Genomic DNA, 14562 nt, shown 5'->3' with positions numbered 1-14562 from the left:
TGATGACAGAAAAGCGTAACCACACTTCATACATGACCATATGAAAAGCGTCATATGAAATGGGAAGCGTGTTTATTTGGAAGTACTTCTGAATTGTAAGGTCCTGGACACGGGCACCCACTTGACATTGGATTTACTCATAAACATAGTTTTAGAAATCAGAGTTAATTAAAATCTTTTGCGGAATAATAAACCTACAACCATTCATCATTACAAAAGATTCAATCTCTTTGAAACAAACGTTTAATCTTGCCTTTAATCTTAAACATAATCATATACATGACAAAACTCTCCTTTCTTTTGATGCCAGTCTTTATTCTTCAATGTCATGTGTGCTCCTCAAGCAAGATGCCTCATTCTATTTGTCTGCGTGCATACTAAAAGTCAGCTACGTTGAGTGAGTTCTAATTTAACATGCAATAAGTCATCCGTTCACATACATTTACATACACATACTTACATACATATTTTCTTACCATACTTAACATAATTAGTACATACTCATTCACAGAAATTATAATGGTTAGTAACCCAAACATTCACAGATATTATAAGGGTATATAACCTTAATATTCACATATATAATAAGGGTCTTTAACCCTAACATTCACAGATATTATAAGGATATGTAACCATACCTTCATAAAATATTATAATGGCCTGTAACCCTACATTCACAGATATTATAATGGTTTATAACTCTACATTCACATATATTATAAGGGTATCTAATCCTAGATTCACGTATATTATAAAGGTCTATAACCCTACATTCACTTACATACCTTCAATACATATAAAATTCACATACGATACCCATTAGTAATTCAAACAAAGCATATTGCTTTCTTACTTACGAGTATGCACGCAACCCCCAAAATGTTTAAAAGGAAAGGGGACTAGAAACTCACTTGGTTCCTAAAACATAATGAATTAACAGTAATTTCCTTCCTTAAATGGGCACAATTGTTTAACATACACAAGCATTACTTAACCACATAATTGACTACACATAACTAGATCCTCACAAATATAATACGATACGCATTGCTAATTCAAACAAAGCATATTACTTTCCTACTTACGAGTATGCACATAGTCCCAAACCGTTTAAAATGAAAGGGGACTGGAAACTCACCCGGATCCTGAAGCGTCGAGTTAATAGTAATTCTCTTCCTTAACTGCGCATCGCTAACTATCTAACATACACAAGCGTTACTTAACCACATAATTGACTAAACATAACTAGAGCTTCGCAAATATGGATTCGCCAATCTGGATTCACAAATCCAAACTCGTAAATCTGGACTTGCAAATTTGGATTCGCAAATCAGGGTTTCGATTCGCAATCACAATTGCAAACACTTATGATCGAAATCATATTTTCTTCCGCATCCGATCCATATTTTCCTAAACTCGTTTAACATAAAGCTTGAGACTTTATTGAGCGTTTCATCCCAATTTAGTGCCATACTATATTTTATGTAAAACCGACTTCATTTAACATAAATCAAACCAATTTGCTCGTTTATTATCAACTTTGCAACCTAATACTTATTATATCCTTATCTAACATCCTATCAATTTTTATTGCAATCAGACATCAAATTCAGAACCTTTATAGCTAAAACATACCTTTTCGAGGTAGGTTCATATTTGGTTTGAGGTTGGTTCACATCTAGATCTTGACACGTGTTTGATCTTGATTCTTCTTATAAATTTACAATACAAAAAATACCAAACGATTCTTAATCCTTGCTCTTTGTTTTTAGATCCAGAATTGTATTGTATGTAGAAAGTGTATGTGTGTGTGTGTGTTTTGAGTGTGTATAAGCAAAAGATGGTTGAACATGTATGGTTTTAGGGAGGTTTAAGGTGCTTTTAAGTGCAAAGCTCATGTACCTTAAGCTCATAAGCACTCCTAAGTTCATGTTTTTATTTTTAAGTCCATCACTCACCTTATTATTGTTTTTTAAAATAAATAAATAACAATTATAATAAAACTCTATTTCGATAAAAGTCAGATGCTACATGAATCTACAGAAAAAAGAGATTTGTTTATTCATTTATACCATCTGTTTATAAGCAAAACTAGAGTTATATTTATATGTATATGACATGAAAGAAGAATAGGAGATTGTTACCTTCACTAAATTTTTCATAGGATGTCACTGAGGATTTGCTTTAAACCATACACGTATAAGTATGACTGAAAACTTACTCCAGTCAAGTATCACTGAATGGCATATCATAGTAATTAGACAGAATTAATGCAAGCAAATAAAACGTGCAACACACGATTCAAACTTCTAACTTGTTGCATACAGAAAGAAGATGCAAATATGAAATACCTACCTCAAACACAACCATAATGAAACGTATCTGCTATGTGTGCACCATTCAACTGTGAGCCATCGGGGCATATGTAGAATTTGGTTCTATAAAATCGCTTTTGATATAAAGTGGCCCAATAGCCATGTTTATTCTATTGCTTGAAAAAAAAAATTCAATGCTCGGATCGATCAATCTGAGCACACGCGACGTGATTTTATAAGTGAAAAAAATCATTGGCTAACATAACGATCTAGTTGGTTCAACGAATTTCTGGGGTGTTGAAAAGATTAAAAAAAGAAAATATTTGTGGAATCAATTAGTAATCATCTACCAATAATTAAGAAGCAATCACATGGATGACCAGCTCGTTTCCATCTAATGAATCGTGTATTTTTACCTTTTATGATCCATGTAACTTGTTATAAATTGTAGCTTTCTGATCATTCGTAATTATCACAAAATATCAATAAAATTATCATGTTCAAACCCTATTCAAGCTCTCTGATTTCCAAAATGGTATCATAGCAGTGAGACGATTCGAGACTGAATCCTTTGTAGCTCATCATCTACTCGATTCTGAATAAAAACAGCCATGTCGGAGGACGGTAGCTTAAACCAACATGTCAGTAACAATGATCTCACAATCCAACTTGCAAAAATCCTTCAAACCAACAATACCCAAAAACAAAACCCATAACTCATTCATTTTTTGAAAAATCTTGACCGACACTTACATTCCATAAAGGGAGAAGTCTCATGTGGAACATGCCCCTCTTGGGAGAGGGAGCCTATGTGGTGGTCAGGAAGGAGATGGTCCACCAAGTATCCATCCCTGAAACATCACAATCCGGCATAGTGACACTCGTTTCCGACGATACAGTTTAAACCGATGGTTACAAGAAAACCATAATACATACCAGAAATAAAGGGGGTAAGGTGGTGACCACCTCAAATGATATCAATCGGAACAAATAAGGAGGATTTGAAGAAATTGCATCATCTCCCTCTTTGGTGCATGATGGCTTTGAAACAGATATACTAGGTAACGGGTTTGAGTGTTTACTCTCAAACCCTAGTTCATTTATTCCATATTTTGACCAATTACAAATAAAACCCCAAAGTACTGGGAAAGCAAATATGGCCAAAAACAAACATAATCAACGACATAATACTTGGAACTTTGACTGTGGGGCCGATGACACTATGACATTTAATATGTTCGATATTTTTTACTTCCTGTGCACCCAAATCGCTCGTGGACAGAATATCGAGCCGGGGGACTCACCGGAAGCAGCCTCTCTATTCCTAAAGGGTAGAGGTAAGGTTGTCTACATCTTACCCTTCTGAGACTCTACCATGGCTTTGCTATTGGTGGGATATGATGATGATGATGATGATGATGATGATGATGATGATGAAGATGATGATGATGATGATGATGATGATGATGAAGTCATTCCGGCACTAATATCACATGAGCACGCTTAACTGTGGAACTCTCCTCTCGTCCACTAACATTAAGCCCAAAACGTGTTAGTGATTTAAGAGGCATGACATTTACTTATGAGCCAATAATCTCTCATGTCCACGACCGATATGGAATTCCCCTAGGATGTTACACTTCCTGAAGTATTAGATCAGACCTAAACGCCGTTTACTAAAGCATATCGTACAAGAATTTAGAGACTAGGAACAATCACTAGGTGAAATCAGCCTCATGGAGGGTGCCACTTGTTGCTACAAGGCAAACAGGAGTAGGAGTCTGATGGTGGTACTCAAATGGAGGGGGCTCTATTTGAAGAGGATAAACATGTCTACTAATAAACAAAACCCGATAGTCTTACCTCAGGAGGGGCTCATGAGATCAGCCTTCAGCGTGAGAATCAGTGGGTGTTTCTCTAGTGATAAGTTATAAGCAAGAGGTGATAAGTTATAAGCAAGAGAGAAAGTAAGAGTGATAGTGAATCAACAGAACACATACTTGAATCAATATAACAAACTTATTTCTTCTTACATGCAAACCAAAATACTTTTTTGAAGTAGCATTTGATCATATAAACAAACCAAAAACCTCCAAACTTCATTTGCTTAAGTTTCGTAGTTGACAGCAACCACACGCCTCTTCTTTTTCAGATAGTTTATGAAATCGTCTATATATGTTTGCTGAAGTTTGGTGTCCCGGAATATTTTACTCAACTCCATCGCGTTTTCCTTGTAGATCTTCCCTTGGTCGTCGACAACAACCGATCTCAATGATCTGGCCACGGACTCCTTAGTGAAGGAGCCATCTTCCTCATTTCTTGGTACCTCGATTCCCACATGTTTGTCCTCCATTATTCGAGCATTTAGACCTTGGTCTGACAAAAACGGTAGCATTATTAGAGGGTGACCGAACATTAGCCCTTCCACAATTGAACTCCAACCACAATGAGTCAAGAAACCACCCACCGACTCATGGCTAAGTATCTGTGACTGAGGCATCCAACTCGTCCACACCACCCCACGGTCTCTAGTTCGTTCCAAGAACCCGTATGGCAACTCAATTGAATCTGAGCTAGTAGAACCTGTAGGTTTCCTGAGAGCCCAGAAGAATGGCAACCCGGAGAGCTCGAGACCAAAGCTAACTCAGCTAACTCGCATTTGCTCACGGTAACCTCACTTCCTAACGCCACGTACACCACATGGCCTTTTTGTTGACCATTGAGCCACTTCTTGATTGTCACCCACGCGTCATCTTTCTCATCGTCGACGTTGGTGGTTGTTTCGGGTGGCATTAATCCCATGGGTACCACCGGTAGGTTGTGTAGCTTTTTTAAAAGGGTTAGCCATTGGGGTTCAAATTCATAGCAATGTCTTATAAATAAACAATCAGATCCTTTCATTATCATTCCCAAACGATATGCATTTGTAACCCCAGAAGCATCAACAGAAAGGTTGTCCACCATCCAATTGGCCTCATGCTTCCGGTAGCATAGTTTGCTCGGAAACGGAACCTACTTTGGAGGTGTCAAGAAATCCTCAGCCGTTTTGTGATCATTGGAACTATTTATCAAGTCTTCTGTTGACTGTCCCTGAAATGCGATGAACCATGCGTTCTTGGTCGTAAAGAAGGCACGCGAGATCCCAAGGCCAGCAGCGACCGAGGGCAACCAGTAGGGAGCAAAATCATAAATGATCCAGTCCGGAGACTCTTCTTCTAGAAACTGTGTGACCTCGGGTTGAAGACCATCGTAAGCTTTCTTGAGGTAATGAACATCACCAGTGCACACATCCATGGTGGACTCTGCATTCTCGGGCAGCTCTTGAACACGCGGAAGCGTGAGTTTAACAAGATTTATGAGTGGCGGGAGGTGTGAAGGGAGGCGTTGTATGTTTCTGGTGGTGGAAAGAAAAGAGACTTTGTGACCCTTTTGGGCAATAAATTTGGAGAGTTCGAGGAAAGGGAGGACGTGACCGAAAGCAAGCCATGGAAACACGGCCACATGCAGCTGTGTACGTTCGTCGGAGGAGTTGTTGGTAGCCATTGCTGTAACTGATACAGGTGGTTTGGACTTAGAACTGCCTTTGGTTGAGATATATATAATTTCAGATAATAAGTCATGCTACGGGTCAGATCCGATTCCAATTTCCAATAGAATATTTCAAGCAATTAGTTATAGAAGTCATTTTATATGTATTTATCATTTACCAATAATATTAGTCTATGTAAACAATTCATGACGTTATTCACGCTTACTATACTTTAGTATAGAAGTCATTTTATATGTATTTATCATTTACCAATAATATTCATATTTGAGAAAGAGATGAATGATGATCTTATTAATGTAATAATAAAAAGTTATTTACTTGTAAATTTTTGTAGAAAATATTACATCTAGTAACTTGAGACAGATAATTATATATGAACTACTAGATACAAAATTTATAATTTGTGTTATGCTAATGTTGAAAGGTCGGTCAAGTTGACTTAGTTTTCTAGTTGTAATAGGACTTTTATGCTATTGTTTTGGTTATAAAGTTATAGTTGTAATAGGGCTTTTATGCTATTGTTTTGGTTATAAAGTTAAGGTTAGATAAGGGTGTGCATAAAACCGAAAAGGCCGAACCAAAACCCAAAAAACCAAAAAAACCTAACCGAATTAGAAATCGGCGGTTCGGTTTTGAACTTTAGAAAAAACCAAAATATTGGTTTTGATTCGGTTTTGTATTTTGTAAAGAACCGAAAAAACCGAACTGAACCGAAATAACAAAAATCGAAATAACCATAATATCTTAATCGTAACCATTTAAACAAAATTTGCCAATGACTATTTGTTTAGTTTTAACATAAGGTTAATAACAAATATATTTAGTTTCTGCATATGGTTAATAACAAATAATATTTGTACCTTTTGTTTCGATTTTAAATTTTGATTTTAAATGTATCTTTTATTAGTTTTTAATTTTTGAGATTCAAATATTCAATATTCTATTAATTATTAATTTAAAGAAAAAAAAATGTTATGCCCAATTTCAATATCTTGGGTCAAGTTTTTTTTTTTTGCCCAAAATGTTTTGCCTTGGTTAGCAAAACTGAAAAACCACATCCAAAACCGAACCGAACCCAAAAACCAAAAATCAAAATCGAACGGTTTAAAAGAATCATAAAATCGAAAGTTTGGTTTTCGGTTCGGTTTTAGTTAAAAACTGCACCACACACACCCCTATGGTTAGATCTATTAATATAAGGCTTGTGTAGAGGCTTTGGATGTGCGATCAATAGAGTCATTGAGAATTATTTTTACGAGTTTTGAGTCAGTTTTCTTTAAAATAATAAAGTGTTATCAGTCATGAGCCTTGAATCGATACTTAAAATATAGTATATTTTATATGAAAGATTAAGAGACAGAATTACAAATTATGTCCTTTAAACATACTCAATTTATGGACTAGGTCCCTTAAAAAAGTTACTTTCGCTTTATGTCCTTTGTATTGAAAATGTCTTTCTTTTAGTCCTTTACAGTAACGATCATCTAAATAATCTATTAAATCCTAGCATGTGCCAAGCATGCGAGGGTACAATGGTAATTTGACCTATAATTATATTACTTTTTAATAAATTCAATAAGAAAAGAAAAGAAAATATTAATAACACTTTTTTCTAAACAAAGTCCCGCCACCACCCCTGCAAATATTTGTCGAAAACCGCACTGCACCACCGATTCCGTCACGAAACCCCTCAGATCCAATTAAGGTCTTCACAAACCCCTCTCCTGTTTAACCGTCGGAAACCTACAATTTCGATACCTCCTCTTGGGTCTAACCTTAATTTAACGGAATCTGTTGTGCAAGAGCTTGGAACAGAGGAGGACATACATACATGCTAGGGGTAGCCTCCGCTACGGCTCAATTTTTTACCGGTAGTGTAAAAAAATAAAATTTGGCCAATTTTCGTGTTTTGTTACGGCTGAAAAAAAAACGTTACCGCTAAGATTTTAAGCCCAACCAATGTATGTTTTAAACCCAATCAAAAGCCAAAGCCCAAACAAAAAACCCATTAACCCAACCCAACCAAACCACCTTTCACCACTTAACCCAACCCAACCATTAACCAAACAAAAAATGATAATACAGTAATACAATAGCAGGCAACAGCGCACACCAACCTCCACGGCTCCACACCTCTAGTCCACACAACTGTCGACTCCAGTCCACACCACCGCCGGCGCAAGAGAAAAGATATGATGTTGGAGTTAAAAAGAGAGAGGGTGAGAAATGAAATTCTCCTTGGTGAGATTAAAACAGGAAAATGATTAAATCAAGAGGTTTCCCTAGCATGAGCCGGAGACACGCGGTGGGGTTCTCATCATAAAACAATCACAAGTTTGTTAAAATTATTCCCGAAAGTTGTTGAGGTACTTCAATTTATTAAATTAGATGGAGATAGTGTGCAACAAAAATACAATACGAAAGGTATTCTATCATATTTTAAGATTCTTGAATTTGCGTTTTATTATATACACTTGTTGGACGGAATTTTAGGCCTCACAAATGTTTTATCAAAACATCTTTAAAAAAAGAGTCAAGATTTGTTGGGAGCGTCTAAGTTGATAAGCGGGACAAATCGAGCAATAAATAATCAAGACAAACCAGATTTGACAAGATGTTGGCAAAAGTTACATCTTTTTGTGAAATAAACAAGATTAAGATGTTAGATATGGAGGAAAGTTATGGTAATCAAAGAAACCGGAAGTATGTCATTACTAATCGACATCATTTTGATGTTGAAGTTTTTAACACGGTCTTGGATATGCAAGTTCAAGAACTTGGAAATAGATTTAGTGAGGTCTCAACTAGTTTGTTAGAAAATATGTCAGGTTTAAATCCTTGTTTCGTTTTCCAAGTTTGACATATCTAAGATAGTGGCTTTTTTCATAGATGCATCCGAATGATTTTACTAACAAAGAAAGAGGGTGTATTCCGGGTGATCTTACGACCTTTTATTACACTTTAAAGAAAGATGCTAAATTTGCAAAACTTGGTGGAATGAGTGATCTTGCTTGTGTAATGGTGGAAACCGGAAAACACACAACTTTTCCTTTGGTTTATCGAATATTGAAGCTAGCACTGGTTTTACCGGTTGCAGCTGCAACCGTTCCAAGATGTTTCTCTAAAGTGAAGCTTATCAAGATGGTTTGCCTAATCGAAAGGGTAATGAGTATTTTAACAATGATTTAGTTTGTGTGGTCGAAAGAGAAACGTTTGATAAAGTAAATGAAGAAGATATAATGGCTCGGTCTCAAGCTATCAAAAACCGAAGAGGGGATATTTACAGCCAACCTAGATCTGCCAATGTTGGTTCGTTAACCCGGTTAGTTTAAATTTATTTGTTGTCGTGTTGTTTATATTTGTTTCATTAACATTGTATTAAATATGTGGGGAAAAAATTTGAGCGCTACGACTCGGTTTCGAGTCTAGATCCTCCACTGCTTGGGAAATGGTTCTGAAAATGATCTTGACGGATTTACACAAAATATCATCTACACAGAAAACCCACCACCACTGTTAACTTCTATGGCCGGCGTTGATTAAAATAAAGGGTGATAGATCGCCGATTGTTTTATTCACTTCATAGATATGTACATTCTTGTGTTCAGTTGAATATGTTTGGAAGAAGAAACAATGGTGGGTTGCATAGTGGTGGTGGCGGTTGTGGCTTGCGGTATTAGTTGGTTCAGGTGACAGTGGTGGTCGTCAGAAGTCGCGCGATGGTGGAGGACTGGAGGCAGTTGTTTCCTTGGTTAGGATTGTGAGGAAGAATTGCAAAGAAGAGGAATATGGATTAGGTGGGTGGGTTCTATATTAATTATATATTAGTTTTTTTTAATAATTTAATTTAATGATATATAATTATAGGTAAAATTATCTTAGTGCCCTCACATGTCTGGTACATGCTTGGATTTAACGGACCTTTTGGATGGTCGTTAGTATAAATGACTAAAAGTGAAACAATTTACGATATAAAGGACAGAATGTGAAAGTAAAAATATTTAAATGACCTGACTAATAGATTATGTATGTTTAAAGAACAAAATTTGTAATTTTGTCTTAGTTTAAAAGAGAAAGTGTTTATAACATATATCACAATGGCGGATGAACAAATTCTTAAATGTTTTAGAAAGAGACAACATGTTTCATAAACTTTATAGTTATATATTTTTATTCGAGTAACGTGAACACTAGCACTGCATTCTCGGGTTTAAAATACAAGGAAAATAAATGATAAGATTGGATAGAGGAAGAAAGGAAAAGAAATTATATACTTAAAAGACATTCTCGAGTTAAAATAAAAGAAAATAAAGATAGTGTTTATTACATTCTTGAGTTAGATTGGAAGGAAAAGATAGGAAAAAAATTTGTAACTTTACAATTATGTCCTTATTGTAATATGAAAAATAGAATTAAGATAGGGTAAATTGATAATATGGTAATGAGATATAAACTTTTCTTCACAATCCGGCCATATTTGGCAGGAAAGTTTTGAAGGAAAAAAGGCTTAACTTTACCTTCTATTCTCTTTATTTTCTTTTAATGAAAAAACTCAATAATAAAAAACTAAAAATTTCCTTATCTTTTCTTTTCTAATCCCTTAAATAAAAAACTAAAAAATGCAGTGTAGGTTGCAAAGTTTAGTTTGAGTGGCCTAAAAACTTTGTATGGGTGTATTGGTACCAGGCTGATGAGTACTCAGTATCCACCACACAGGTGTTTTTAAACGGTCACATTAATTATTATATCATATAACAAATTTTAAAAAAAATATATATTTCTTCTACAACACCAAGCATTTACAAATCATCACATTGAAGTCATAGCATGTCGTTGATTTCGAACCTCACCCACAAATCTACTCCATAAACCTCAGCTACATTACATGAAGTCTGCCTTATAAGAGTCTGTACATTATGGACGTCAAATAGACCTAGCATTGGAGGTACTCTATGGAATTTGAGTCGGTCTTTAAATAATTTTAGTTTTTTTTTATTATTTATATGGAAACGGTTAAAATAAAAAAGAAGATAAAAATGAGAAGTGTAAGGAATATTTATGGCCTAAAAAAAACTTCTAAAAAAATAAAGAAATTTTATTTTAAAAAAAATCATAACTCAAAATATACTTTAAAAAAAACAAAACAAACAAAATGTTTCCCCCGTCTTTCTCATTCAAAAAAGAAAAAGGATACAATGTCGAGGAAATAAGACATAATGACGAAAATAAACAAAATGATAAATAAAAAAAATGCACAATAGATCGCAAAATATAACATTGTGTTTAGTAATACACAATATCAATGAATATAAATAAAATAAAAGAATACAAATAAATAAAAAACACAATTATAAAAAACACACTAATCTTTTTTCCTTAGCATTATGTCTTTTTTCAATAAGGAAGGCAGGTCATTTTAGTTTTTATTTTTCTTTTTTTTAACTAATTCGAGTCCGGTTCCAATTTTTATTCAAGTCCGGTTTTGAGTACGAGTTATTTGTGCACCTCGAGGTATAAGTCACTGTCATCTTTCTTTTTTATTAATTTGTTGATAATAGTGTTTGTTAGTGTGGCCTAAGAAAAGTCTATCCCCAATATTTTACAGCCCTAATTACATATATAAGTGCACTATGATTTAAATAAAAAGATGGTGTAAAATAGGAATCTTTTTAAGATATACCTAAACTTCTTTTTTTTTTAAGAACGACCAAAAAGAGAATACATATCTATAATATAAACTAGCAAGATGCTAGTTTTATACCTAAACTTCTGATTACAAAAGAATATATATATATATAAAACGACCAACAAAAGAACATACCTAAACTTTTGATTACTTAAATACATAGTAAGACGATACATTTTAACCTAACATAATTGACTTTTTATATGTAAGGTGTTGTTTGTTTTTTTAAAAGATTTGCATCGGCTTTTTTGTCTGCGTCGCGCAGATATTCCGATCTACAGAATGTTTGTTTTCCGTTCACTAAAAAACGTATGTGTGAACTCTTCTTGGTGCAGAAGGTTAAACACCACCACCTACCAACACCCACTGTCCACCACCACCATCCACCACTCACCACCATCACCGTTTGTCTACCACCACTGTCCACGACCACGACCCACCACCGTCCACCGTCTACCACCACCGGCCATCACCACCATCCACCTTCTGCCACCACCATCCACCACCACACCCCACTATCATCCACCACCACCACATACTACCACAGTTCATACACCACCAACAATTTATTTTAGAAGTCTACAAACAGTCTTCTTCATGCATACTACTGAGGTTTGGTCCACCTCTTATTTTACAGATTGTCTGCAAATGTGATCCGCAAACTACATATGTTTACCTCTGAAACAACAACACCTAAGGTGTTGTTTGTTTTTAAGAGGTAAAATGTCTGCAGTCTGCAGACCACATCTGCAGGCATCTGTAACAGAAGAGGTGGACCAAAACTCTGCAGTCTGCAAGATGAAAATTGATTGTTTTTTAATGTCCGCAGACTGCTAAAATAAATCAAAAAATTTAAATAAGCTCAAATTTAAATAAAAAAGTCATTCAACATAGAAATTTAAATAATAGTCAAACAACACTGAAATAATATTCATAAAACCACAATAACATTTTTTTTAAATAATTTGTTCGGTACTTTGCATCATCATCTTCAGTGTCAAAAAAATGGTGTCCATAATCCTAAGTTGTTGGACCCGATGACAATAAGAAGAGGTGGAACCAACTACTGATGTTTGGGTTGAGGTCCGCTTGCGACTCCCAGTGGCAGTATTACCGTCAAATAGTTGTGCACAAAGATCTGCAAAAGGCAATGGTGTTGTTGTAAGGCCCATTTAGTTATTAGTCTTTTGTATTTACTTGTACTTCAACGTTTATGTTAGTTAGCAAGTCGGTTTTGTTTTCTTTGTATGTTTGGGCCCAGGGCCTTGTAATCTAAAGCCCATTGAGCTGTAATAACGTAAGTATGGTGCATGAGAACACACATTATAAGTAGTGTGTCTCTCTCATGCAAACATTAACCTTTTGCAAATAGAAAACCTTATCCTTGTCAACAAACTCTCTCCCTCTCCTTTCTCTCTTCTTCCCTTCGGCCAATAACAAACCAAACAAGATCTGAGATCTCGGTTCCTCACTAGTGATTTCTGCTAGCTAGAGTTGAGATTGATCCAAGTAGACTAGCTGTTGTATTGTTTGATCTGTACATAAGACCTACAATTGGTATCAGAGCTTTCGGGCTCTACTATTTGTGGATCTTGGGTCACAACCTTGGATTTTGGTTTTGTTTGTGTTAAAGACGGATTTTTCAAGTGATCTTGTGGGTTACAGGTTCCTAACGTTAAAGAAAAGGGTTTACAAGTGTAAAAGTACAAGTGTTCAAGCCACGAGTTTGAATTTGTGTGTTAGTTTGTGTGATTTTGGTGTTAAAGTGTTCAAAAATTCAAGATTTGAGTGTGAAAATTAAGTGTGCAAAATGGATGTTTCTTAGATCCATAAAGTGTTGAAAATATTGATGTGACTTTTCTTAAAAGGAAAAAAGGTGAAAAACTACTCAGAAAATACAATTTGTACTTTCCAAGAAGCAAGTAATCGAATCGAATCTGGAAAGTCTAATCTAATTGAATCAAAGGTTCTCTAATCGATTCACAAGAAATATAATCGAGTTTAAGGTTTTCTTGTCAAATAGGAAGTAATCTAATCAATTCACAAGTAATCGAATCGAGTCTACATCGAAATCTAATCGATTCAACAAAGTTATCAAATCGAATCTGAAAAGTAATCGAATCGAATTCAAGAATCCATTCTGATCGAATCACAATCTAATCGAATCGAATCACCATTAGATTAGATTAGATTATTCGATAAGACTAGGATCTTATTCGATTAGATTGATCCATTCGATTAGATTACCTTGTCATTCGATTACATTATCATTCGATTACTTTTCAATTAAACATTTTTTTCTCAGAAGTTGCTTGGTCATTCGATTACTTAGGTGTTGTTTGTTTTTCTGAAAAAGGTCTTCGTAGCCTCTTTTGTCTGTGCGTGCAGACCACCTGCAGACATTGCCATCTGCAAACTGTTTGTTTTCTCGAAGACGTCTCATTAAAAAACGCATGCGCAAGCTCTTCTTGGTGCAGACTTGGCTCATACACTTCTGAGATCTTCTAAGGTATGCAAAGGGTTAAAACAATACACCCTACCAACACACAATGTCCACCACCACCGTCCACCCCCACAACCCACCGTCCGCCACCACCCACCACCACTGTTCGTCACCACCACTGTCCGTCACCCACCACCGCCTTCTACCACCACCACCACCCACTACCACAGTTTGTACACCATCACCAGTTTATTTTAGCAATATACAGACGTTAAAAAACAAACATTCTTCTTCTTGCAGACTACAGAGGTTTGGGACACCTCTTTTTCTACAGATGTTTGCAGATATGGTCCGCAGACTGCAGACATTTTACCTCTTAAATAATAAAAAGCACCTTAGTATTCGATTACTTTGGACTTGTGCATTTTGAACAGAATCTGTTTGAATCTTGTTTTGATCTTGAGTTTGTTTAAGCCATGGCAAATGCAAATGAAGAAGTTAAAAATGAGGCTCTAAGGAGTTACATGATCTTTAAGAATGAGGCTGGAACTACAACTATGCCTCCCAA

General features: G+C 35.5%; 1 pseudogene; it reads right to left on the bottom strand.

The window, feature by feature from the left end:
* Nucleotides 1-4261: 4261 nt before the first annotated feature.
* LOC143569941 (UDP-glycosyltransferase 91D2-like) lies at nt 4262-5885 on the bottom strand (annotated as a pseudogene).
* Between the last annotated feature and the right edge of the window lie 8677 nt (nt 5886-14562).

Source organism: Bidens hawaiensis, unplaced genomic scaffold, assembly GCF_021521415.1.
Source record: "Bidens hawaiensis isolate Kalapana, Puna unplaced genomic scaffold, B.hawaiensis_p1.1 tig00024806_1, whole genome shotgun sequence".
Classification (NCBI taxonomy): domain Eukaryota; kingdom Viridiplantae; phylum Streptophyta; class Magnoliopsida; order Asterales; family Asteraceae; genus Bidens; species Bidens hawaiensis.
Note: the sequence above shows the minus strand (reverse complement) of the source record. Positions and strands in the feature narration are given on the sequence as shown.